Here is a 27,621-nt window from a genome sequence, read left to right as displayed (position 1 = left end):
GTTGCCTTGTCGAGCACAGAGGCTGAGTACAGGGGTGCAGCAATGGCTGCATGTGAGGTAGCTTGGTTGCATAAGCTACTTTATGATATGCATCAGTCTACAGATGGGCCAGTTGTCATTTATTGTGACAACATGAGTAGTATACACTTGGCAAATAACCCAGTCTATCATGCTAGAACAAAGCACATTGAGGTGCATTATCACTATGTGCGAGAGAGGGTTTTACTAGGTCTTATTGATCTAGTTTATGTCAGCACAGAGGATCAGGTAGCTGACATATTCACGAAGGCATTGGGCGCAGAGAAGCTGCGCAAGTTCAGAGACCTGCTTGGTGTGCAGGAATTGGGATTGAGCTCGAGGGGGAGTGTTGAGATATCGAGCTCCACTCGTGATACGCCAGGGTGACCGTTGTGTATTTATGTCACCGACTTGTCAGTTGCAGATGCGGTTGGTACACCGCCCCTGAATAATAGCTACATGATAGCTATCCTTATCTACTCTAGTTCGTGGCTCAGTTAGTATGCCACCTTAGTTAGTTGAGTTTGGTTTGAGACCCATATAGAGGGTTCTTCTATTTCTTTGTACTTGAGTTCTTTTGGCTTACACAACTAAGAAGAGGAAAACTGTTTTCAGCCTCCACCCTTGTGTGTCTTCCCCCATTGTGCAAGCAAGAAAGCTTCAAGCGAGACTCCTTCCTTCTCTCCCACAATCCTGACATACCTTTATTTCCAATCCTCTTTTAATGGTTTTAGCATGAAGTTGTTTTCTTGATTCTAAATCTTGCATGGTAGCACAAGTTTTCAAGGTGCAAATAAATGTGAGAATAGTAGGAGCTATGCCCTCTCAGAAAGAGACACCAACTCATGCCTTAACTCCATGTGTTGCATATCCTACAATTGAAGCATTCAAGATGCAATGTCTGAAGAGCAGCATGCTTTCAAGCAAGAGACAAAGGTGGCAGAATTGAGGGCACATGCCCTTCAATAGCATTTGTTGAAACATAGTCTTTGCCTTCCTTCCAAGCCCATGTTCAACATATCCTACAAATAGTGCATTCCGTGAAACCGCGTCTTGAACAAACAATCTTTCAAATACTAGATAGGATTCAATAGTTGAACCACATGCCATGTACATGTTTACAATTGTGTGGCCCATGTAGACCTTTATTTCCAACCCTCTTTGGATGGTTTTAGCATGAATTTGTTAGCCCAATTTTGAATCTTGCATGGTGGCACAAGATTTCAATGTGCAAATGAATGTGATAATAGGAGAAGCTATGCTCTCCATCTACATTAGCCAAAAAGAGTCACCGACTTCTACAATAATGCCATGTTTGGAATATCCTACAATCAAATCATACCATGACATTGTATCTTGAATGGGCCATCTCCGAAACTCTTGGTGTGCCTCTATGAGCAAACCACAATGTGTTTCCCACAACAATGATGTCCATGAAAACACCATTTTCTAATCCATGTTGGACTAAGTCCACATGCAAGTTTTGGATTGTTTCTATATCTCTCAACCTAGCACATGCATTGGGGAGGCTTTAAAGATAGGCCATTGCGGTAGGTTGCATGTAGGTTTTTCCTCCATCTATCTAGTACAATTGGAGAGTGTATTATGTCTCTCCATGTTTGATGTAATTAGAAATCAGAGAACTCAAGTAGTGGTTCCTATCATGAAAAACCAAGCTATCAAAAGCCTATTCAACACCTTGCAAGCTTCCACATTCAAGCAACATTGAGAAAAGGTAGTTGTTAATAATATGATGTGATCCTAACCCTCATTCTAGTATGTAATGATACAAGTGTTACTCTATTTTCTTCTCATGTCTATGGTTTTGCAAAGTGTTGATCAAATTCTATTGCTTAAAACACATCTCGCTTCCCTACCTAAGCATGTTGAATGATTAAAAGCCACTAGCAAGATCTATACTTTTCCAAAGTATCATGCTACTACATGTCTACACAACCACTAGTGTAACACATCATGCCAGGTTATGGAGTATTCTAAAAAGATCTCCCATTGATTGTTTGTCTTCCAACTTAGAATGTGCCATCTTTCTCTACTATACCACATGACAAACCGTAAGTAATGTCAAGCAATGCATTTGTGATGGCCCTAGGAAGGAAATACCCTTCCAAAGGATTGCAATGCAAAGAAAGATGCCTATTGAAGAGATTGTAGCCACTTGAGTGCTGATGAAACATGGTATGCCAATTACTAAGCTAGCCAACATGTGATGTAGCTATCATTGACCAAATGAAAATGTGCACATTTGAAATGGAATACTTACTAGGCCTACTTGGATTTTTGCTAAAGAGATCTAACTCAAACTTGAGTGAGGTACATGCTCCTCAATGATGCAGTGTTCAATCGATTCTTCTAGTGAGTCTTCCTCCCTTCGAACAAGCCTCGAGCTTGAAAGAGATGGTTCTTCTATGTGTTGGTCTTCATTGTCCATTCGAATGGCTTATTCAACTAGTAAAGCCTTTTGGGCATGGATATTTGTCCATCATTGAGTACATATTACAAGTGGGCATGTCTTTAAGTGAGTGAGTCTTTCTGTGATCTATGCAAAGGTCCATTGAATTTCTTAGTACTCTTTTCCCCTATCTTTTGCTATTGGTGATCGAGATTAAGATATATATGTGCTAACAAAAGCCATGGCCACCATTGCATAAGCCCAAAGACAACACACACACACACACTCGCGCGCGCGCGCGCACGCACGCACGCACGCACGCACGCACGCACGCACGCACGCACGCACACACACACACACACACACACACACACACACACACACACACACACACACACACACACACACACACACACACACACACACACACAGAGCTTACCTCCCAATCAATGGAAGTCAATCCATGATATAGCTACTATGGAAGGAACCACATTTTCCATCCTACAATATGCAATTTGTGAAAGGCCTTATGGCCCTACACATCAAAGATGAGCTAGTGTGTAAGTAGCCAGAAGGCTTAGGATGGCCATGAAAATAAAATGTAAAGGCAACAAGCATTGTATCGCATATTAGGAGATCCTTTATCACATGATGTAAATCCAACTTAAATGTTGTACAAGGGTTAGAAAGTCCTCAAATATATCCACTATAAGAGAATCCATACAATAGCAAATCAAGTAGTGGAAATAATCATGTACCCAAGTATAAAATTACAAATCATTACTCTTCACATAATATTTGTGTAGAGAAGGTAACCCTACCAAACCGTCTCATACCATTTTTGTTTTTGGGAACTATGTCTAGGGGAGGTGGAACCAAAGGGGACCACTTCTCAAAATAGAGGTAGTCCCATCGTACACACCAAGTAAAATTGTGAGAGAAAGTGATAATGATTCAATTTCATGTGTCACTTCAATTTAGCATACAAACATCCTTGAAGTGGATGCATATGAAACTAGGTAGAATGACATACTTGGATCACATAGTATCATAATACTTGTTCACAAAATTTAGGGAATTTCCCTAGAGGTTGAGATATAGCAAACCAAAGGTATGCCCTTGCAATAGGATAGCAATGTTAGTATTATCATACCCATGATTAGGGAGAATAACCACTATATTTGAGATGCTCAAATTCCTCCATAAGCGTTCAATAGGCTTAAAAGCACCCAATGTTAGCATAAGGATTCTCAGCCATCATAATTAAAAATCATTGGATAGGCATTTTCCTTTAGGGGATTTTGACCTACTAGTGTAAGATATGTGCATGAAAATAAGTCCATAATAAGGACCTTTTCATAGGTTGAGAACTTACCTTTGTAGCATAGGTGATGAGCTTCCAATTTTTGACAAATGAAAAATGAGTAGCAATGGGATCAAGCATGTTCTTGTTGTGGTTTTGTGGTTATGGACCTTGCCTCATGGCATATGGTCTGAAGACATAAGATCATACCTCTCATCCCAATGCATTGGTTTGGCATAGAGATGCCCTTGGTCTTTTCTAGAGTTTAAATATCACTACAATGTGAAGTTTTCTACCATAATTTTAGATTTTGGCCTCTCAAGAATTACTACCATCAGATTCCCAACAAGGATCAATAAACAACTAGAAGTAAGTAGTAGGAAGCAGTTTCATTTTCAACAAAGTAAAAGAATAATAAAAATAAAGAGTCAAATAACCTCATCATGCATAGAAGAGTATGGAGTGGTTACCAAATCTTGGCCTTTCCATTTTTAAGAGAAGGAATCTTCATGCCTAAACACAATCATCATGGAGTTGTTGGGGGTAAAGGTGCCTCTGCCTAGCCACCTGTGTATTACTACACTAAGCGTACCCGTGCCTACACACTACAGATGACGGGCGTCCGTCACCATCACTTTATTATTTATTCTTTTAGTGAGAGATGAATAAAGGGAAGGCCAGTCACACATTGTGACTGTTGGAGTTCCCACATTGTGAGTCTCTCTCTCTCTCTTGCTCTTGCTCTCCCATACAAGCTTCGATTCTTCTCACCTTTCAACTGGTATTAGAGAATGGTTGCTTGAGCACTCGAGCGTGGTTTGTGGCTCCATTAGCATCCCATTGAATCCCTACATCATTGGTGCATTCTCTTGGCAGCCATATCCAATTCCTTCAAGCTCTGATCACTCCGGCTTCCCGAGCACCTATCCGACCCATTTGGGCACCCTTAGGGCATTCCTTCAGAGGTATTGAAGCCTTCTTTTGAGTGTCTATTTCAGTTTGCAAGGTATACCAAGAAGGGATAGCCATAGCTCCCCCATTTCATATCTTGGCTCCTGCCTGATTAGGCTTGACAAGGCTTTGTGTAGGCCTTCTTTAGGCCCTACTTGAGCCCCCCTTCCACCCCATTAATGCAACGTGGACCAACAGCATACCCAGCAACATCAACCTTGTTTGTGCCAGCTTGAAGACCTACAAAAAAAATTCGTTTTTTACTTCAGCCCTCCCTTGGCACTCATTGGTAGCTTGAAAACACTTCATTTGGCACTTGGAGAACACCCCCTTGATGGTCAGCATTGGTGGTTTATCATTAGCATTGATTTGTGGACTGATTGACCTTAGTCTAGGACTATTTTTCATAGTCCACAAGCAGCCACAAATAGTGTTATATCATCACTTTGTGTTTATGCTTGGATAGCATTGGCTATTTGATGCCCGAATGCCTATGGTTAATGTCAGATGTTTAAAGAATGTATGCCTATTGATTTGCCATCATTTTGAGCTGAAAAATACTCAATTTTATGCATCAAATGTATGTTGGAAACTTCAGGGTTGAAGTGGTTTCGTTAGAGGTTTCTTATACCTATTGCAATATGGTTATGACTTGGAAGATTTACATGATGTATTGATGCTTTGGGATCGACATAGAGATTGGCATTGCTCCTGGATGTATTGTTGAGCTTGAGCTCCACTTTGGTTAGCATTTTGGATCTCCATTTGGATGTACTTTGTCTATGCTTTGACCACCTTTGACATGCTTGATACTTATGTCACCTACACATGCTAGTTACATTGTTTGGACTTGACTTTGGATACTTTGGAGCTTATTTTTTAGTCTTGCTTTGGCTTGTCAGAGATTGATTGGGATTGTCTTCATGACATTGGATGCTATCATTGGATCCTTGACCGCTCATATGCTTCGGATGTCTTCTTGATGTATGACCTTGGATACTTTGTCATTGGTGCTCTTACATGCCTTGTTTAAGCTTGGATGCTTGACTATTATGGCTTTTGTGCTAGTGGGAGAGTTTATGTACATTGTCATTTGACAGACATTGACCACGCGGGTTATGTACTTGAGCTTTTGGATGCTTGAGACTGGCATCTCCTTGTGGATGATGTATGGTTGATATGCTTTGGTCCGTGTAGATGTACTTGGGCTGATTTGGCTTTGTATTCATTGAGCAAATACCGACTTGTGTCAAGTCTTGGCAGTGGTATGTGCATTTTGCCATGTTGATTGGGGGTGTATTGACTTTACTGATGGACTTTGTTTGACATGCTTGGGTATTGGCTCATGCTAGTTTGATTGTTACATGCTTGTTGATGCCCATTTCTCACCATTTTACCTTGGTTTTTTTTGTCATTTTCTGCAGTTTATAGCAAGCAAGCACTTTTGAATTGTCTATACTGTTTCAGCTTGTAGTATGGCATCTTCTTCCACCGACAGTGCTATCTTCAACATCACTAAGCTTGATGGTACAAATGATGCCTATTGAAAGATCCAAGTTTGGCAGGTATGTATTGGTGCAGAAATCGTAGATAAAGCTACTAAGGTTGAGTGGGGAGCAACATGAAACTATGACTAATGGCGAATGGATGGAGCTTGATGAGTTATGCAAGTCCACCCTCATCTTGTCTCTCATTGAATAGGTGCATTACAATGTGGTTGAGGAAGCATAGAGTGCTTGGTAGCTTTGGGATAAGATCAAGAACCTCTATGACAAGCAAAGTCTTGCAAATCAAATATATTGGCTAAAACAGCTTATGGATCTCTGAATGTGACCATGTCACCTCATCTAAGCCAATTTCATGTTATTCTCAAGAACTTGGTTTTGCAGGGCATTGACTTCAAAGAGGATGTCACTCCGTTGTTCTTTCTTGGAACTCTTAATGAGACTTGGGATGTATTCTGCACTGCCTTATGTGCTTTTGCCACTACTTTGGAGCTATTTGATGTTGAGAGCTCTCTTATGTGCAGGAACAAATAAACTGTAAGAATTTGGATGTCTCTCGTGTGTCTCATGCTTTGACAGTTAGAGACTGACATGATGGAAATGCAAAGAATGACCGTAGTAATGGTTGTGGATGAGATTTGCAAAAATCTCGGTCCAAGTCGCGTGGCAAGTCATGTAGTAAGTCTCATGGGAGAAATGCAAATCTGACTTGTCATCATTGTTGAAAGAAAGGCCACATAAGGCCACAATGTCATGAATTGCATAATGAAAGTGAAGCCCCGAGAGGAACACCAAGGAAAAGGGAATTCTCTTGCAAGAAAATCTATCTTGTATCATCAACAAGCTTGTTTATCATGTTTCATATGATCACAATGAAGAAAAGAACACCAGGCACAACAAATCTTCATGCAGCATCATGTAGATCTCCCACGGATTTACTAGAATCAACCATATTCTTCAATATCTTCATAAAATCCATCAATAGAACAAAGAAAGCAAAGGAATACACCATCTTTGAATGGAAATACATCACATAGTATTCAACTTCAAAATCTTCATAGTCTTCTCTCTCAATCTCTCATATACAATCACTCTGGTTGAATAGAATTGGCTATCTCTGACTCTCTCTCTCTCACTCCATCAATAATACATCATATCCTCACTACAATCTCTCAAAATCACTCTCAATAATCCTTCTTAGGTCGTGGATACCCCTCCCAAGAGGTATGTCTGATATGAAGAGTCACCAGAGCCACTACAGTGTCTTTTCATAGCTCACTACTGTCACTTCACTCTAGTCTTTACTTGAGTCTTCAGCAGCTACTTCTTCCACTTCTTTCAGCTCTTTTGCACTTGTATTCACCTCTTTCCAAGGCTAGAAAACTTTCCCAAGCTACACTCTCATCCATCAAAACACATACAGAACAGTCACAAAACAGTACCAGAACAGCTACAGAAACAGAACAGAACAGAACAGAGACAGAAGCTCTACAGAAGACCTACAGAAGGTTACAGAAGGTCATCAAAACCACATAACTCATACTTAAACCATTCCAAACTCTCACGAACCATTCAATAAGCTTTCACAAGATCTCAATCTTCATCAATTAATACTCTATCCCTCCTTACAGAAGACAATCAGAACAAAATAGACCAAAACAGAGCAAAACAGAAGGTATACAGAACCAATCAGAACCTATCAGAACATCACAGAACCATCAATAAACATCATGATCTTCCAAAACCCAATCAATATCATCCAAAACACTCTCAAACCACTTCCAAATCAATCAATCATCTCATAAAATCAACCATTCAGCTCTCAAAAACAACAAAAATCAGCCAAAAAAACAAGTCATTTCAACACAACATATCCCCACACTTAATAAGGAAGCGTCCTCGCGACCTAGGAAAAAGGGAATATAAGTTCAGGGAAAAGCTCAATTTTGATCTTCAATATCTTCTCAAAAAGAATCCATCCACCACGACCCCAACTTATAACCTGTTTCTGATATAAAAATACAAAGAAAGGAAAACCCTTTATACATTAACACTTCTGATCGAACTAAAAATGACAAAAAACTTATAAAGGATATAAGAGTTTTCTTCTTCTTCATCAGCGTCAGCTTCAACTCTCCATCCACGACCCCATCACCACAAATCTCCAATAATGTAGCTCGTACACAAAATCCAATCCAATAGAAAACCACCACGCTAGTTTGACATAAATGAACTCACAACACAAACACTACACACAACACAACCATCTGAATGACTCCTTCAAAAAGAAAGGTTTTCATTAGAAAGCTTCCACCATAGATTGGAAAGGTATCAATGAAGATGATCCCTCTTAAAAGATTGATGTTGTCGGAAACGATCCATAGACAAGGATTCATCTACAAAGTTTTTAGGAGGATTTTGAAAAAACTGGAGACAGCACATCCTTTCCAACAAGACCAAGTATCTGCTAGGCAAACAAAGGGCATGAAAATACAAAATATCCAGTTGCTGGGAATCAATGCTCACATTGACATTCATGCACAACTTTGGAATAGGCTTGGAATCATTATGAGAGTGTCTATGCATATACGCCATGTACCAAGCAAAGTGAGCAGTTAATCTCACTGAGGGATCTGCAGACTGTGAATACTGCTGAGCAAAATGAACATAGTTCTGATAAGCTTGACTGGAAGCTGTCCATTCTCCTGGAATGACTGGCTAATTGATCTGAGGTCCGGTAAGGCAATCATCCGAACTCCATCCCCTTCTTCTGGAAATCTAATTATCAAACCCGTCACAGTCACTAACCAACTGAGGTGGTTGAGATATAAAAGTGTTAGGAGAGGGTAATTGAATAAGGAAGAGTGGATGTAGGGAGGGATAGGAAAAATCATAAAAAGAAGAAAAGGTTAAAGAAGGAGTGGCAGAAATTTGGAGGGAATCACTAAGGAAGGGTGTTAACTGATAAATAGGAAATGTGGAGGGTACATTAATGGGTGAAGAAGAACAGGGTGGAGAAGGGGAAAATACCCTATCCTCAATAAAGGAACAGTATGTAAAAATGGGAATTTGAGGGAAAGATGAAGGTTGGAAAAGAAGGGGTAAAATAGTGGTGGAATTAGATTGACAAAGGGAAAGATATATAGCATAGCGGTGAGCCATTTGTTGGTAATAGAGGAGGGTAGGAATAGAAGGTCCCAAGAGAGATCGCCTATGATAAGCATCAAAGAAGGTAGCATCAAATGGATTATGTTTGGAAAGATAGGCTAAGAGATCCATCCTTAGTTGGTTAGTACTCTGGGCAGAGGTAGGAGCTATGTTTTGTCTTTGATTTAGGACCATCGAATCAATCATGGGATGCCACGAATTATCATGACAATCAGCTACTTTGGAGGAATAACTCTGGAACATGTCAGATATGCGCAACTCCAAATGATTGACATACAAAATAGCCTGTAAGACCACATCCCCCACATACCATGCCATATCCACCTCATCTGGAATTAACAAGTCTCCTCGTAGATACATGTATGACATCAACATGGTATCTGGCGTGACAGAATCTTCAAAGACCATCCTGACTATCTCTGTCAACAACTCAGCAGACCAAGCCCCACTCCATCCATCCTCTGGAAGAGGCAAATCCATCGTGGAAAGCTTCATATAGAAAACCAACTTCTGTAAGTGGTAGTGGACAAAGAAAGAATGGTCTGGTGAGACATATTCCTGAAACTGCTCAAAGGTAGACCATAATAAGTCCATTCGGGACTGCAATCTTTCCACTTTATCTTGGAATAGAGGGCACAAAGTAGCCTGTCTCTGAAGAGCAGCCAAGTCCCGCTGTGAAAGAGAAGGAATCAATGGAACATGAGGGCTTGGAGGAACAGACCAGGACTTTGCCAGTTGATATTGCAACTGCTGGATTTGGGAGGCTTGGTTGGCCACTATGTCAGTAGCAATTTGTAAAGCTGAAAGTTTATCATCTAAGATAACATGGAATTCCTGCGCTTCTCTGGACATCCTCTCCTTTTCCTCTGAAAGGCTAGTAACCTGTGATTGAGCCTCTAGTAACTGGATCTTCAAAGAAAAAATCTCATCGCTTTGTGTGGCAACCAGTTGGGTTTGTTGTTCCATTTGCTTAAATAAATCTGCTAGGGTATCCTTAACAGAAGCTAACTCAGATGTTGTCTTAGGCAACTGGTCCTTAGACTGCATGAGTTCTTCATAAAAAGACGAGTACAGCTGTTGAACACAAGCTGTCACTGACAACTCAATGGAGCTTTGAATATCCTTACAGAGAAAAGGAATTGCATCTCCTGAAACGAGACTGTTCAGGGAGGGAAATGATATGTCCAATGAGCCTTCTCGATGTGCTCTGAACAGGTTATTGCAAGTGAGATACCCAGGGAGTTCACTGCGAGAGGTAGCAGGAATGGGCACTGAAGGAAGTACGGAAGGAGCTTTATCCGCTACCCTCTTCAAGCGTTTGCGCTGGATAACCAGGGGAGACGGAGAATCATCATTCTCTATGTTAATGGGTTCTGACTCATCTGAAGGTGGGGGAGGAGGTACTGGATCTGATGGAGGAGGTGGAGGCACAGTCTTCTGTAAACCTGAATAGGTCAAGAAGGCAGACAAATATGATCCATATGTGACATTGGTAACATTACCCCTGGTGACTTTAACGAAATGCTGATCCATTTTAGTGAGGAGGTAAGTGCTCCAATCAATAGCAACTCCTTTTAACACCATCCTGGAAGCTGTGAAAAGCTCTTTGGACAAGTACTGGGATGGCGTTTTGGCAGGCATAAACCTGTCCTGGAGAAACTGACAGATCATCTTCCATACGGGATCAGTGATCATAGAAAAGGAAACTCCTGAAGAGTTGATCACCTTCTTAACATCCAGCATTTCCCTTGTCTGCTTTTGCAACAGCTTCAGAATCTCGTCATTAGAGAAGAGCTGACGAGTGGTCACAAAAGGTTCATCTTTGGAGGGTAGAGACAGAGCCTTCCCTAAGCCGTGAGGTGTCAAAGTCATAGAAATTCCCTAGACTAGTCCTGTATTCTTGCTGTAAGAGGCCAGAAACTCATCACATAACGACGGATCCTCTGGAAGCAATGGAAAGGAAGTAGCCACAAAAGCAGCGAGTCCCGCCTTCGTGAGCGGCATGGGACGTACTGGATAGGGGGAGGAGCATGAGAAGGCGCCATTCAGATGGGTACACACACACCACAAACACAGACAATCAAGGAGAATGCCTGCAAAGCAACAGACAAAAAACCAAGGATAAGAGAACAACCAATAAAACATGACACGACCAACTAACCCCAAGCAAACCACAACCTAGAAAAAATTCAACATGACCTTGAGACAAATGCGACCGAAAGCTTCATGCGATGCATCAGACAAACACCCTGAACCCCGTATCAGGCAAGAAAAGAAAAAACTGCATACCGTACCCTTAACCGTACCAAAGACAATAAACCAAAATAATACCACATTCGACACATATCAAGACTACATCGGTGATAAACCAGGATTGGACGAGGAAAACAACTCTAATGACTGCGCATACCCATCCCACGAACCGGTTCATTAAAAAGGGGAATTAAGTGCAGTGAGGGGGGAATTAATTTCATGAATGATTCATTTTAATAAATTATTAAGAATGGGTGAATTTTTATTAGGTGATAAACCTTAGCAAGAAAACGGTGGTTCTTTATTATAAATTAAATTACCAATTATTAGGTTAAAACGGTGCTTTTATTCGAATCCCGGACTTCGATACCCGACTGGGTCTCTAAATGCAAATTCATTTATTACAAATTAAAGTGATGTGGAGCACTTTTTTTTGCCAGTGCGTGCTCATGGACGGCGGGTTCATTTTAATTAAAAATTAAAGTGCCTCTGTAGCGCACGTAGTGCGTGCAAAGTGAACGGCGGGTTTATTTTTATTAAAAAGTATATGTGTGTTGAGCGCAAATGCGCGTGGAACTATGGGTGAATAAAAAGTTCATTTTAACAATTAAGGTGTGATTAAGAGGAAAATGAAAGTAAATAAAACACATAAAATAAATACCTGGAAGGGGTGTGTATGTAATGCAGAAATGCGCATGGAAGAGTCCCCCAAAAGAAGTGAATCCAGTAAAGGAAAAGTAAAGATCACTGACGAAACAACAAAGACAACACCTTAGCGGATGTGTGGAGTTTGTTTGTTGTTGGTGTTTTTTTTTTTTTTTTGGTAATTGTTGATTATTTAGGGTTGGTTTTTGTTTGTGAGGTTATTATGTTGTGTGTATGTGTTTTGTTGTTTTTTTTTTTTGTTTGTGTAGTTTGTGGTTTGTTTGTTTGTTTTTTTTTTGTGAAATAAATAAGAATAAAAATAAGAATAGGGAAATCAATATAGTCAACACATGAATAGGGAGGAAATATCCACAATGGAGTGTATACAAATAAAATAGAGACTTGTATGGTTAATTTCCATGTGTTGGTTTGTTGGTTTGTTTGTGTTTTTTTTTTCTTCTTTAAATTTAATACAATAGGAGTACCATGTATGATAATTTTTTTAAAGTGAAAAATAAATGAAAAATGGTTAAGGGGGTTGAGGGGAATTTTTTATAATTTTTAGAATTTTAAAAGAATTTTTTTACTATTTTTAAATGAATTTTCTACATTTGTTGGTAAGTTGGGGGATAAATTGGGAAATGTGTAATTTTCAAAAATTTTAGGGTGGGTAATTTCCAGCGGACAAACTCCCAAAAATTGGCAAAAAGCAAAGGGAATTGTTAGAAAATTTTCTGAATTATTTTGATGGGAAAATTAATTTAGAAATTAATTAAATCAGGTAAATCATGTTAATCTGATAAGTAAGTTAGAAGTAAGGCAGTTAAGTCTGGTTAGTCTGGGTAAGTCATGTTAGTCTAACTAAATCAAGTCAGGTTAGTCTAGAGGAAGTTAGATAAGTCAGATAAAGCAAGTTAGTAAAAACTAAGCTAAAGGGGGTTAGTTAACCTAAGGTGGGTTAGGGTTAGGGTTAGGGTTAAGGTTAGGATTAGGGTTAGTGGGCCTAACTAGGGTTAGGGTGAGGGTTAGGTACTAACTAGGGGTAGTTAGAACTAACCTAACTAGGGGTAAGTAAGGGGGTTAGGTTTAAGTGAGTTAACCGAACCAGGGTTAGTGGTAACTAACCTAAGGTTAATGGTAACTAACCTAAGGTTAATTGGGGGGGGTGTTAGGGTTAGTTAATTAACCTAACTAGCGTTAATTAGTGGGAGGTTGGGTTAGTTAATTAACCTAAGGTTAGGTTAGTGGACTTAGGTTAAGTTAGTTAACTGACCTCAAGTTAGTGAGGGAGGAGGAGGGGGAAGAGGAGGAGGGAAGGTGGCGGATGTGGCGGGGTGACGGCCACTGGACGACAGCGAGTGGCCACGAGACGGCGCAGGCGGCCACTGGACGGCGCGCGCAGGCGGCGGCAGCGAGCGGGTCGACGGCGATCAGGGCGACTGGCGGGCTCCGGCGACTGGGGCTGCTGGACAGGCGACGGGGACGGCGCGGCAGGCTCGAGCGGAGGCGGGGCGGGCGCTGCGTGTGGGAGGGAGGTGGACGGCCGCACTGACGGCGGGGGGCGGCGGAGGGCGCGCTGACGGCGGGGACGACAGCGAGCGTCAGGGAGGCGGGGACGACAGCAAGCGGCCACGGGACTGCGCAAGCGGCCATTGGACGGCAGCGAGCGGCCACGGGACTGCAGTGAGCGGCGGGGAGGACGTCCAGTGTGTCGACGGCAGGCGGTTGGGCGTCCGGCGGCGTCAGAGGGGAGGAGAGAGGAAGGAGGAAAGGAGGAGGAGGGAGGGAATGGAGGAGGAGGGGAAGGTGAAGAAGAAGATGAAGGTGGAAAAGATGGAGACTGAGGTGGAGATGGAGAGGGGATGGAGGGAGACCCGCAGGGGAAGGGAGAGGAAGAGAGGTGGTTGGGGGGGATTGGGTCGGGGAGGGAGAAGGGTGGGGGTAGGGGGGGATAGGGAAGGGTGGGGGGGTGGGATGCCCAAGGGGCGCCCAAGGGTTGGGGGTGGGCATAGTGTCCATAGGGGGGTAGGGAAAGGGAGGGTATAAGGGGGTTGCCCAAAGGGAAGAGGGAAAGGTTAATGGGCAGGGGCCCATGCAAGGGGCATACCCCCTCGTCCCGCGCGCGTGCGCGGGGCGAGGGTAAAAAAATTTGCCGTGACAAGATGGAAAAGGCACCGGAACGCCGCGGCGGGGCACGTGGAGGCGACAGAGGCGCGTTAAGACGCGTAAAATCATAAACGGGCGCGTTCACTCGCGGGACAGCGTGCGTAAAAACACATAAAAATAAAGAAAAATTAATAACTCCCAATTCGAACGTCAAAACGAAATAGCGTAAAAGCAAAAAATGGGCATGACGATAGGGGGAAAACAAGAAAAATATGCGACAGAGATTCCGGGAGGGGTAAAGGGTGGTCATGTGCAAAAAACACAAAAAATGAACAAAAAAATGCAATTAAAAATTAATATCGGAAAATCCGTACATCGGAATGAGGTGCAAGAAAAAGGAAAACAAAGCAAAAAGATGGGCGCAACAATCCTATCACGTCAAAACATAATTCCGACTGAGATAAGACATGTTCATGTGGAAAAAACCCAAAAAAAAACCCAAAAATGGGATCGAAAATTAATATCGGACGAACCGTTCGCCGGAATGTCAGGCAGTAAGAAGGAAAAATGTCTGTAAGAAGGAGTTGCACCGGGTTGGCATGTTAAACCGCAGTTCCGGTGGAAGTAGGAGGGGTTCATATGCAAAAAACTCCAAAAATACGCCTGAAAACTCATTTAAAAATTAATAAGTAAAAATCCGGAAGTCGAAAGAGGGGGGAGGAAAAAGGAAAAAGGTGGGGGAAGACACAGGGACACGGTTGCCAAACCAAATTGAAATTCCGATGCAAACAGGGCAAGTTCTCATGGAAAAATGTCAAAAAGACGCACGAAAAAGTCGTAAAAAACCGGAAAATTAATCATGGACAAACCGTGTATCAGAATGACTCGGAGTAAAAAGGAAAAAGGTCAGGGGAAAAATGCTTGGTAGGGCTATGATGGCATATCACGGTTCCGAAGCAAGCAAAGCACGTTCACATGGGAAACCGGCTAATTTGTGCAAAATGCTTCAAAAATTAATAACTCAAAAACCGTGCACCGGAACAGGGGTAGGTAAAAAGGAAAAATGGTCAGGGCAAAGAGAGGAATAGGGCTATGAGGCTGGATGTGGACTTTGGGGAACGTAGGATGCATGCACATGGCAGGACCGCAAAATCGGGGAATGAAGGAAAACTGTAAGGGAACAGCCCCAAGGAAGATATGAGGGATTATGTGACCCATGTGCGGAGTCTCTTTGAGAGATTTCTAATAGATTGAGAGAGCGGTGTCAACCATCTTTATCAATGGAATACACAATGAAGAGCTCTACAGGGCCTTGGCTAGCAACTCAAGTTTGTAGTGAGATGCACTGACTAGGGTCTTTAAAGAGGCCATTCGAGTGGATAACCAGCCCAAGGAGAGGAGCTCCAGGAGCTCAAACCGAGACAAGGCTAGCCCTAGAATCTCAAAAAGGGCAACCACATCTAGTGAACGTTCGGTCCCAAGTGGCCAAGATAAGGGAAAGAGTATTGACCACCAAAACCAGGAGCTATCGGAGATGAAGAGGGAGCTAGGCGAGACTACAAGAGAAGATGAGGAGACCTATGTGCCCATAGATTCAGTGTGTATATTGTGGAAAAAACCACATGCAAGATGTGTCTTAGGACCCTAGGTCCCGACCACCATGCACCAATTGCAATAGGTTCGGCCATGATTCCATGTATTGTAGACCGTTGAGGAGACTCCCATACTCGCAACCTTACAACTAGCCTTACCTTGGGAATAGGCCATCAAATTTCTTCGACAGGGGAGCCCCATTGGCTCTCTTGGCACCTAATGAAATTAAACCAGCCATTCCTAGGATGGAGATAAATCCCACAGGCATACCCCGGCCATCTGGACCTTTAGTAGCCCGTCCACTAAGCAACACTCCAGTCCATTATGTGGAGGAGCCAAATGACGACGAGTCCTATGTGAACCCTTACGTCTCGTACGACGAAGAGGGAAATCCTATCCTCATGGATTATTGACCAGCATCGGTGATGGCACTAGGTAGAGGTAGAGGCACAGGCTTAGGAGGGTAGACCCAAGAGCCGATTGGACTTGCGGTCACCCAGGACACATCTCCTCATGTTGCCCTGAAAGGGAACAAACCAATCAAGACAAGGCTGATCTTAGATATGCTGAGTGTGGAATCACACATCTCTTTGCAAGTTGCCCTAGACAAAAACCAACCTCTAGTTTGGCAATCGTGCCATCAGTCCCATTGGGGTTTTTCAGTGTCAAAACACTCAATGGTGAGGCCGCGCCCATCCCGTTGCATGTCATGACCTGAGCACAGACAAAGTAGGCCGGCATATCACTGCCAAGGCCTAGCAACTTAGACGCATCCTCAATCAAAAAGAAAAGTTGTAGATGAAGAAAAAAAAACCGACAGATGTAGAGACAAAGACATCCGCTCCAAAGACTACTGAGAAGGGGAGTGCCAAGGTAGGGGAGTACCCCAACCTGAAGCACCAACTAGAAGCCAAGAACACCTAAAGGACACTGAGCCCATCTTGGAGGATGAGATCGATGATCTCTCAAGCATAAGCACACCAGGTTTGCCTCCATAACCAAAATCGAGAGATGCAACTACACCACAAGCAGTGCCACTTAGACGGAGTTTGAATGCTATGGGCCAGCAAATCAGCCAAGGCCATTGGCCAAGAAACGTAGAATCAGGAGAAAAGAAAGAAGTTAGCAATCTCCTTAGAATGCTAGTAACCACTCTGGTGACTCTAAACTCAGGAGACTTGCTTAGGCAGCATCCGACGCTATGGCAAGAACTATAGTAGTGCGTGGAAGGATTGATAGAGCAAGCTGTTAAACTCACTTACATGAGCATGATGTAGTAATGCAGATACCAAGTCTAACACTAAAGTCAATGCCCAAGTCCTTGCACGTTAATGCTTTTTTAGAAATGCATGCAGTCTTTTCGATCCTAGCTCTAGGCAATACCATAAGAAAGGGAATTGTAGACATGGGGGCAGGAGTAAGTGTGCTTAGCCATGCAGTACTCTAGGCTTGGAGTAACCCACCTCTCGACAATGCACTAGCTAATAGAATGAAAGTAAAGCAATTCGGAGTACTAAAGAATTGGCCATTGAAGATCGCGGGAGTCCAATTCCCCGTAAACTTCATAGTCATGAAAGAAGTGGACTATGACATCCTGCTAGGCTGACCTAGATGCACAAGGCACGAGTCATAGAAGACTGGGGCAATGGTCTGATCTTCCTAGGCAATCGAATGAAAGAGATAAGGGTAGACATGTATACTTAGAAGACTATGCCAGTTGACTTAGATGCCATGTCAACTATGCTAAAGGGTGATGCGCAAGTTAGAAAATTGCACGGGCCGCTCACAAGTATATCCCTTGTTATCCTAAGAGGATGAGCGAGATTGGATGCACGTGCTAGCCACGATCGATATGCCATTCGCGGATAATGAGGAGTATGAGCAAGCTACTAAGGCAACTGGTAAACCCAGTGACACACCCTAAGTACCAGTTTGCATGATGGCTAGAAGCTCGTAGAGTCAACCCACCCCTGTTACATTCCATATCCCAAGCAATAAACAAGAGCTCCACAAGATCTTACAGCATCTGATGAAAAAGCTAGCTAACAACCCACACTCAATCTCAAGCCGCTCAAGGATCTCTTGGATGAACCCAAGTGGTGGCAGTGGACCAAGGTTCACGATCTAAACGGAGGAAATGGTCATTGAAGGATTTCAAATAGGAGGATTCCACCACCTTTTTTTTTTTTTTTTGCCTTGATAAGAGAAATGGTCAAAATACAATGGGAAAACATTGTTATTGAAAAATGATAATCACTCCAACCCATCTCAGTAAAATTAAACAATTAATCCACTTTACTGTTAGAAAATGGCAATTACTCGAGCCATTTCAATAAAACTAATAATTTTAAAATGCTAAATTGATTTTTGAAAAAAAATTACATAACAAAAAAAAAGCCTTCTTCTCATTGGTGGAGAAATGGGCTCACCTCTTGACTTGACCTTCATTCTTCTTATTGTTTGGGCTGATGCTACCCCTTTTCCATTAGCTAGTTTCACTACTAATTGACTTTCTAACCTTTACTTTAATATAAGTTTTCAGACTTACATTAGAGAAATAAAGAAGTGAGTACTTCCACAATCTATGAGAATGGGTAGAAATTTTGTTGATTGATGGTGATTAGCCCCTCTCTTGTCAATCACAACACACATTATGCCATGCTCCACTTCCTCTTTTATGGTTGGATTAAACGTGGGTTTACTCTTCATTATATAGCCACATATGCTACCATCTCATAGCCTCTTTTGCAACCAACATTTCCATGACCATGTCCATTCATAGGATCCCCCATCTGTTGTGTAGATCTAGGGCCATTTACATTACCATTTGTCCTTGATTTGGACAATGTGTCTTAAAATGATTGGGATTGTCTCACATACAAAGAGAGTTAGCTTATGCTATGAGAGTGAATAAATAGAACTCCTAACATACTATTGGATTGCAAGGGACATTACGGCCAATTCCAAGGGAAAACATGTCCTATAATTAATACTCACTAATGAAAAGATTAGTGAACAGGCCAATGAGACACTATCAATGGTTCAATGTAACATTTGTCTCTCTACTAATTCAACAATTCTTCTAACACCAACGAAATGGTGAAAAGGGGCCTCCAAACTTATCCTCTTTAGGCAATTCCAACCAAAGGATTTGTCCTTTATAATGATATTTTTTCAAGTCATTTTCCTTACTGTCAACCCTTGATGTGACTTTCTAAAAATTGGGTACTTTAAAGTCATCCCAAAATTAAAAATTAAATTACTTTTAATTTTATCTCAAAGTAAAAAATTATTTAATGTTTTTGTAGTTTGAGCCTTTTTTATGTGCATTCATATCGTATTCTCATTATTTAATTACCTCTACTTCTCCAAAGTTCTTCTTTTTGCAAATTTTTATTATATTTCAACCTCATTTACTATCAACATCTTAGCCTTCTTTCTCCATGGCTTCTTCTTCTATTGCTTCTTCGTTACAATACATTTATGCTTCTTCTTCTATTGCTTCTTTCGTTACAATACATGTATGCTGAATTCAACAACCTTATGTACCCTGATCATCCACCATCCTCCTTTATTGAAAATAATTTATATTTTTTATTTGCAATATATGTTGTTTTAGCAAACACACATGCACTTGGAAGGTTGGAAGAGTTTTCTTCACCTGATCTCAATGGACTAATAAATTGAAATTATAGTGACAATGGAACCATCAAAGGCTTCAAGTTAAAGATTATTGAAGATATTCAAAATTCAATGAAGATTGGGAGAATATCAAGGAGAGTTAGTTTATATTGGTTCATCCCAATTCATGTTTTTGGATCGATCTTTTAAGGAACACATTTGCACAAAACGAAAGCAATGCTATTGTGTAAGAAAATTTCATCTAGCACAATAATTAAAATCTTTGGAGAAAATTTGATATTGGTGGAGAGAGTACACAAGGGTGATTTGTTTCTTTGCAAATGTTCGAAGGAATTTGGTACCTTATCATACAACATTCCATGGCAAACACTACATCTTACGTATTAGAGTAGAGGATATGGAAGAAGAGAAAAGGTGCATGGATACCCTTGGACATTGAGGAACGAAATGATCACTTTACAATGACAGTTTGTTTACTTGGAGGATAAGGATCAAATATGTTTATGAGTAAACAAGAAATTGATATTGGCATATGTTAGAGAAGCACTTCAAAGTCTATCAACACCATGGATACATTATCTCGATTTGAGATAAACAATGAATCGATTGGAAGAAGGGAAGAAAAAGCATATACATGTGATGAGCTGCCCCAAGAGGGAATTAAAAGATTTTCAAAGCCTTAAACGTACCAATTTTATAAATTTTTTTTCCATATGCCCTTCAATTTATTTTTTCATTAAAAACTACCATGCTTAGAATGGTATCTTCTGTTGCACATAACTAGACTCAATCTTAGAGAGGATTCTCAAAAGTAATATTTCATGAGGAAATAAGAGAAGAAATAAATGTTTGGGGGAAGGAGGGGTTTCCCCCCAAAAGAGGTACACAAAGACATGAGAGAAAGAAAAGAGACACAAAGATGAAGAAAAAGTAGTTGGTAGTTGATCGATTGATATTATTGCTTGAGAGCACATTACATAGTTATAGTAAAAAGTAAGACCTTTCGTACCCCCACAAAGATGAAGAAAAAGTAGTTGGTAGTTGATTGATTGATATTATTGCTTGAGAGCACATTACATAGTTATAGCAAAAAACAAGACCTTTCGTACCCCCACATGATACATTTTCCTAGCTTCACTCAAGTATTGCTTTACATCCTCCCCACTAACACATGGCATGGATGGAGGACCTGAATCCACAATGTGCACAGTCCCTTGATACATGATGAGTTTTAGGTGCATGTTTGAAATTGCAGCTCCTTTTCGTGAAGTTGAGGTAGATGACCTCAAGTGCATACATTGCAACGTTCAAAAATAGTAGAAATCTTCATCTCCATTTTTGCTCTCTTCCTTGTGCCACCATGACTTAAACAAATAGTGCAGGTGATCCACTCAATCCACCCTTGATTTTGGTTGATGTCCCCATCACTTTGCTCAATGGTATTTGACACACCAACATGCAACAAATTGTGCTTGTGTTTGTCTTTTTTGTTGATATTCCCAAGATAAAATGAGATGAAATGAATATTATCCACACTTGAGAATGGAAATTGGAACCAACCTTAATGATGATGGTAAAGCCAATGTTGGTGGGTACCTTCCACATGTGTTATACCAAGATAAGGTAGGGGTTGAGAAGGGAAACCATAAGAACATGTGTTGTAGAGGTGAAAGAACAATGAAATGAGTGAAACACCATATAAACATGTTGTATGATGGGAAAATATTATCTAAGGTTAAGAGGGTTAATTGTAGGTAACAGGATAGTTATTTTTCAAATCCATTAGCATTGCACATTGACTTTTCCATAGTGATGACTTTGTCTTGGTGTGAAGCTAGATTCCTTTATTACCTCACTCAAAATTAGGTCACAACTAGCACCTCTAAAGGGAATAATAATAATGAAGTAGGTTCACACTTGCCATATCCACACCATGCTCTTCTAATGTAGATGTGCCACCTCCCCAAAAGGGAATAATAATAATGAAGTTGGTTCACACTTGCCATATCCACCACCTTTGGTAGCCTTGATGAACTAGGAGATTCCTAATGCAGTTGCCCCATTCCACCACACCAAGTGTTATGGCTTCCACAAGATCCCACAAGATCTAAAGTCTAGGAAGCACCAATAGCAGCCTGACCCTAAACCTCAAGAGCCATGATAATCCATGTTCCCTACCATCTGCCACCTTCGCATCCATGCTGAAGCCATCCATCGAAATAGCAAAGTGTGGAGTTGATGATAGGAGAACAAGCACTCCCAAGGGACATCTATAGGAGAAGTCCAGACTCACATAGGAAGTTGTGGCTATCCAAAGTTCAAAGCCCCAGCAATGCCAACTATGGACCCAACCATAGTGTAGCTTGAGGAGTGGTGCCACAACCCCTTGCTCAAGTCAACCTCCTTTGACCACACCCTCAAGATTAGCCTTGTGTGGGTGGTGGTAGAAAGAGGGTATGCTAGTGATCAAACCCAAATTCCTAGAATTCCAGGATGTGGTGCCACCATTGTATCACACACATCAATAGGACCACATGATACATTTTTCCATCTTCACTCATGTGACAAATTATATTCTCCCCACTAACAATAAATAAATAACAAAAAATCCTTGAGTTAATATTGATTTTTTAAATACAAGATGTTATGTACATGTACAAGAGCCTTCATAAAATGTTCTCTGAAACATCCCTAGTTGGGGTATTCCTAGGTGTCTTAGGAGATGCTCTAGTCTCTAGCTACCTACTTGTTGTCTTAGGAGTTCTTCTAGGGGAGACCTAGGCTTCACTTTTCTTTTGTGGGGTTGGAAATTCTAAGGAGTATTGTCAACCATTTGTTGGGAACCTTCTAGTGCCGTTTGAGGAGTCTTGTCGGACCTCTGTGGGGAACTTTGTGGTAGCTTTGAGAGGTTTTCCTTAGGCTCATTCTTTGTTGCTCTCTCTTTGGAGTTTTTTGGTGAATCCCATATTGTGTAGCCATTGAGTCAATTTCTTCACATTTTTTATAATTTATGTTGACTCTTTCCTTGACTCCACCAACCATTTCCTCAATGGTTCTCTTGCTCTTGCTAGATGTTGGCTTCTTAGTCTTGGATGTAGCCTCGATGTAGCATGCTTCCTAGTTGCTATTGCAAATGGATTCTTGACAGTTGGCTTCTTGCTTGCAGTAAAGAAGGCCATTTCCTCAATGGTCCTCTTGGCCTTGCTATATGTAGGCTTCTTGGTCTTAGATGTAGTAGGCTTCTTAGCTTCTCTTGCAAATAGCTTTTTGATACTAGCTAGCTTCCCGGTTGCAGGCTAGCTTCTTTATCATAGCTAGCTTCTTAGATGTAGCAGCATTCTTGGTTATAGTAGACTTATTTGCTATAACTGGCCTCTTTACACTAGCATCCTTCTTGGTTACATTAGGCTTCTTAGCTTTGGCACTTCTTTGAATTTTTGGGAAATTTGGGTTTGGAGGGGGCTCAACATGCCTTTAAAGTATACCTTTGATTGCAAGAGCCCTTACAAGCCAAAAAAAAATCTCCTTTGTAGCAATACTATGTAAATTGTAACAATAAGAGAAGGAATGTGAGAGATAATAAAAACATCTTTCCATTATGGTAAGCAATTTGAAACTCGCTTACAATCATTAATTTCTTCTCTAATAAGGGATGATGATCATGTTGTAATATACTAGTTATCACAGCAAGACATATAAGTGGAAATTTGTAAAATACACCATACTTGCAAAGAAATACAAGAAATACATTATATTTGCAAGGAAGCCATAATGTAGCTAAGCATGTAATAGTATTGCCACGGAAGGCTGAAAATTATTGATGTAAGCTGCAACATGAATACTCACCTCATGTCAAGGTGGGACATTGTATGCACCCCATATCTTGGTGGCTAAGAGCATACACCCTCTTAGATGGTGGGAGGAAGGAACCTCAAAGCATGTATTGCTTCAAAATGGCAAAAAAAAACCCTCACAAGTTACATCTTCCCCTTTTATAGTTAATCCCCTAGCCTAGTTTAGACTAAGGTGACTTATGCTTTAATATAAGCCATCCCGGCCTAAAAGAGCTTTGTCCTCAAAGCTGAATTGGGAACAAATTATAAAGATGACTACTATGATGGCTTGAATCATTTGGAATCATGCTGTAATTTTAGCTCCATGTTGATGAAGATCGAAGAAATTGATGAAAAATTATCATATAAATGGAACAGATTGTTGTAAACTATCCAAAAGAGTTTCATAAGCAACCTCACATCTTGAATTAAATTGAGGACGGCTATGATGCTTGGATGACATTGGTGGCTGATAACGAGCACTCTTCAACATTGATGGCTCTCCCTTCTTAAAGGTTGACATTATAGGCTAATAAATCTCCTTTCCTTTTTCATATTGGAGGGTTGGTTGAAGCATTTTCAATATGAGAAGGAGTTACATTTGGTGGAAAAGATGTGGTTTGAGACTTTAAATCCTTGATACTACATCTTCAAATCCACTCTTCATAAACTTGACCAGCTGCTAAAGTCTTTCATCCACTTTGTTGGATGTGTTCTTAACCTTTTCCAAGGATTTGGATGGTTGCTCATAATGATCATGTATCCCAATGTTCAACATACACATCTCTCTTGAAAGCATAGAGTCTTCAAAAGGTTCGTGAGACAATGGATTTCCATCATTATCCACTCTTGCACTATGAGCATTATCAATGCTTACAACATCATCTTGTTGGTCATGATTGGGGGTTTCATTAGTTTTGTTTTGACCATTGATATATTCTCTGATGTCTTCTTGAATGGTCTCCATGACTTGATCTTTTCTTTTGTTTTTGGCCATTATGAATAGGTATTGTCAAAATGACTATGGGAAAGAAAATTGTCAATAACTTGCTTAGTATTGCACCAATGCCAATGTTTTTCCTTGATCCAAAGGAAGCTTATATAGTAGGGGTGCTCCATATTTAGCAAGATCTCAACTTACAATAGGGTATATGGGTGAAATAAACTCAAATAGTACACCCCAATCAGCCTATCTAGGTGCAGTCCCACTAGACCCCTTGTCAGGAAAATTGCTATAACTTTTGCTCCTGGAGTCCGATTACTTGATATCCCCTCTTCAAATCAAGCTATCAAGCTTCAAATCAGATCATGATAGAAATTCCTATAAAAGAAACTGTAAACATGTCTTGTGAATTTCTGCAACTTGTAAACACCTTGTGGAAACCCTATCTGACCCTGAAATGGGTCATGTAGTACTTGTAGACCCCCGAAACAACTAATAGATTAGTGATGGGTTGTAGGGCACCTGTAGGTATCCAAGAAACACCCGCAATTGATATGTACCTGTTGGAAAGACCTATATATCTGTTCAAGGATGTCACAAATTGCCCTATTTGATACCACTAGTGTTCAAATCTTCATCCACTCTTTCTTCCATGGTCCACCACCTGTGGTGAGGGACAAAACGATAGGATGAGCACCTAAATTGCCTCTGAAAATCCGAAAGGTATGTAAAGTTTCCTCCGGGCTAGGTTGTGCGCCCTTATGAAGTCTTAAATAGCAAGGGAGGGTCACCTCTCTTTTGTCTTGCTATCTCGTCCGACTTCGACCATTTTCCTCGATCAAAAAATACATGGCAAGGCTAGTTTTCTAACGATCAATGTTCGATATGCATGGCTTAATCAAAATTTTGCCATTTCATGATATGCAATAACGAGAATGGAATAGGGATGGAATTGAAATGGGAATAGGTAAGGAATACTTATAGCAGTGGCTCACTGCTTTACAATTTTATTCCACTTACCACTTGATTCTACTCTCAGCCAAATTGCATTCAATCTATCAAGCAATCAAGGTTAGGATTAGGCATAAAGTTTCCAACAAATGGAGAAGATTATTAACAATTAGCTTTTAAATTATTATTGAGAATGAAGAAAAGAGTTCAACACAACATCATTCAGACCTAAGTTGGGTCTAAATGCAATCAAATGGTAATTCTTAAATGGGACTACTCTTAATTCTCCCTTTTTAACAATTGGATGGCTTAAGCAATTGGATAATAAAGGGATTAAGAGTGAAATTTAGAAATACCTCTTTCATTGTTGGAGTGGATGAGTATGGAAGCTCCAATCTATTTTGATACTTGAAATTTTTTATCTCCCACTTGATGTACCCAAGAATATCCTCAAATTTCAATCCCCATTATAAATGTGTAGCTCGTAGATTCCAATTTTTCCTTCAAGAAAGCTCCAATATCCAAAAGCTTTGATATAAGAGATCCTTATAGCCCAAATGTGGCTAGAAATTTGAAAGGGAATCAATGATAAGCATCTAAAAGGGTAGAAGACTTCAATCCTTGATAGAGAACTCTTCCATTGTAGCACACAAACTTGCATATGCTACCCATACATTTGCAATGCTAAGAAGAAGCCCTATTCTTGCAATATTGATGCAAGACCATGAATTCTTGATATAATCACCTGCATAGAAGCTTTAGGAAGCAAGAAGAACCAAAAGCCCCATGATAACATTCTTCAAATGTCAAATTTTTTGAAAATTTAGGTGATAGCCCAATTTTGACTCATTTCAAGAGAAGAAGTGCTCTAATCTTGCAAGAAATCTTTAATGTCGGTTCAATGAGTGCTGAAGAAGCTCAAGGATGCTTGATAGAACAAAAGTCCTTTGATACTTTGAAGAAATTTCAGGAAAAATTCAATGCTTTCATAAATCTGCCATAGCCAGGGTTTGGAAAGCTCAAGAATGATCAAGAAGGTGAGAGATGTTACTGATCACTTGCTGAGATGGAGTAATCTTGGTAGAAGCTTGGAGTAATCCATTGCAAGTAGCCCTTAACTGAAATTCTCGTGGAGGAGAAGAGGCTGAAATCAACGCAATTTGCACAAACTGCTTCTCTTGTACTGGAGGATGAAGATTGCTTAAGCTAAGCAATAGGCTACTTTATATGAAGCTTATGGCATAAGGAATCAAGCCATGGTGTCTCATCAGTGGTAATGATCATTGGAAGAAGATTGAAGCAGTGGAAGCCATGGATTCTTGGAGAAAAGCTTGAGAAGAGGAGAGAGAAAGTTTGCCTCTCAAAAGTAACTCTTCTTTTACCTCATTTAGTCACTGTAGGTTATCCTTTTGTTCAAAAAGACTCAAAATGACCTTTAAATGGACCACGTCTTGCTAAAATGACCTTGAGCCTGCCATTTTTCCTTCTAGACTCCTTCAAATTTCACCAACTTGGTCTCGACTTGTTGAAGAAAACTTCCACTAGTCATGGTTTAAACTATGCATGTGACCAAATTTTGGCCTTCCAGTTACCCTGCAACCATGCTATGACTAGATCCACCATGAAAATGACTTGCCACATGGATCAAAATCCATGCTCTGATACTAATGTAATATACTAGTTCTTACAACAAGACATATAACTAGAAATTTATGAAATACACCATACTTGCAAAGAAATACAAGAAATATACTATGTTTGCAAGGAAGCCATAGCCAATGTAGCTAAGCATGTAATAGTATTGCCATGGAAGGCTGAGAATCATTGATGTAAGCTACAACATGAATACTCACCTCATGTCAAGGTGGGACATGGTATGCATGCCATATCTTGGTGGCTAAGAGCATGCACTCTCTTAGATGGTGGGAGGAAGAAACCTTAAAGCATGTATTGCTTTAAAATGGAAAAAAAAGATCCCTCACAAGTTACATCTCCCCCTTTTATACTTAATCCCCTAGTCTAGTTTAGACTAAGGTGACTTATGCTTTATTATACATGTGAATCTCATTAGGATTTATTTCCTACAAGAAAAATTCAAGAGAATTTATACATGCCTTTGCTAAGACAAGAGGATTCACCACAAATACCTTTTTGATGGGTGCCAAGACCATATATATTGAAACAAGGAAACAAATGTGGGGAAAGCAAGAAATGGTGTTAACACAAGTGAAATATTAGAAATTATATTAAATATGACAAAATTGATTGAAACATACCTTAGTAGAACTAGAATGATTGTG

General features: G+C 40.6%; 1 non-coding gene across 1 annotated transcript; it reads right to left on the bottom strand.

Moving 5' to 3' along the window:
• Positions 1 to 8,110: 8,110 nt before the first annotated feature.
• Positions 8,111 to 8,178, bottom strand: LOC148015864 (small nucleolar RNA SNORD36). The gene has a single exon (XR_015688194.1). It is a non-coding gene; the product is annotated as a small nucleolar RNA SNORD36 (small nucleolar RNA).
• Positions 8,179 to 27,621: the final 19,443 nt, after the last annotated feature.

This window comes from Lygodium microphyllum, chromosome 23, assembly GCF_053477565.2.
Source record: "Lygodium microphyllum isolate KBCC chromosome 23, Lygodium_microphyllum_v1.1.10, whole genome shotgun sequence".
Lineage (NCBI taxonomy): Eukaryota > Viridiplantae > Streptophyta > Polypodiopsida > Schizaeales > Lygodiaceae > Lygodium > Lygodium microphyllum.
The sequence above is the reverse complement of the archived record's forward strand: the minus strand, read 5'-3'. Positions and strand labels throughout refer to the sequence as shown.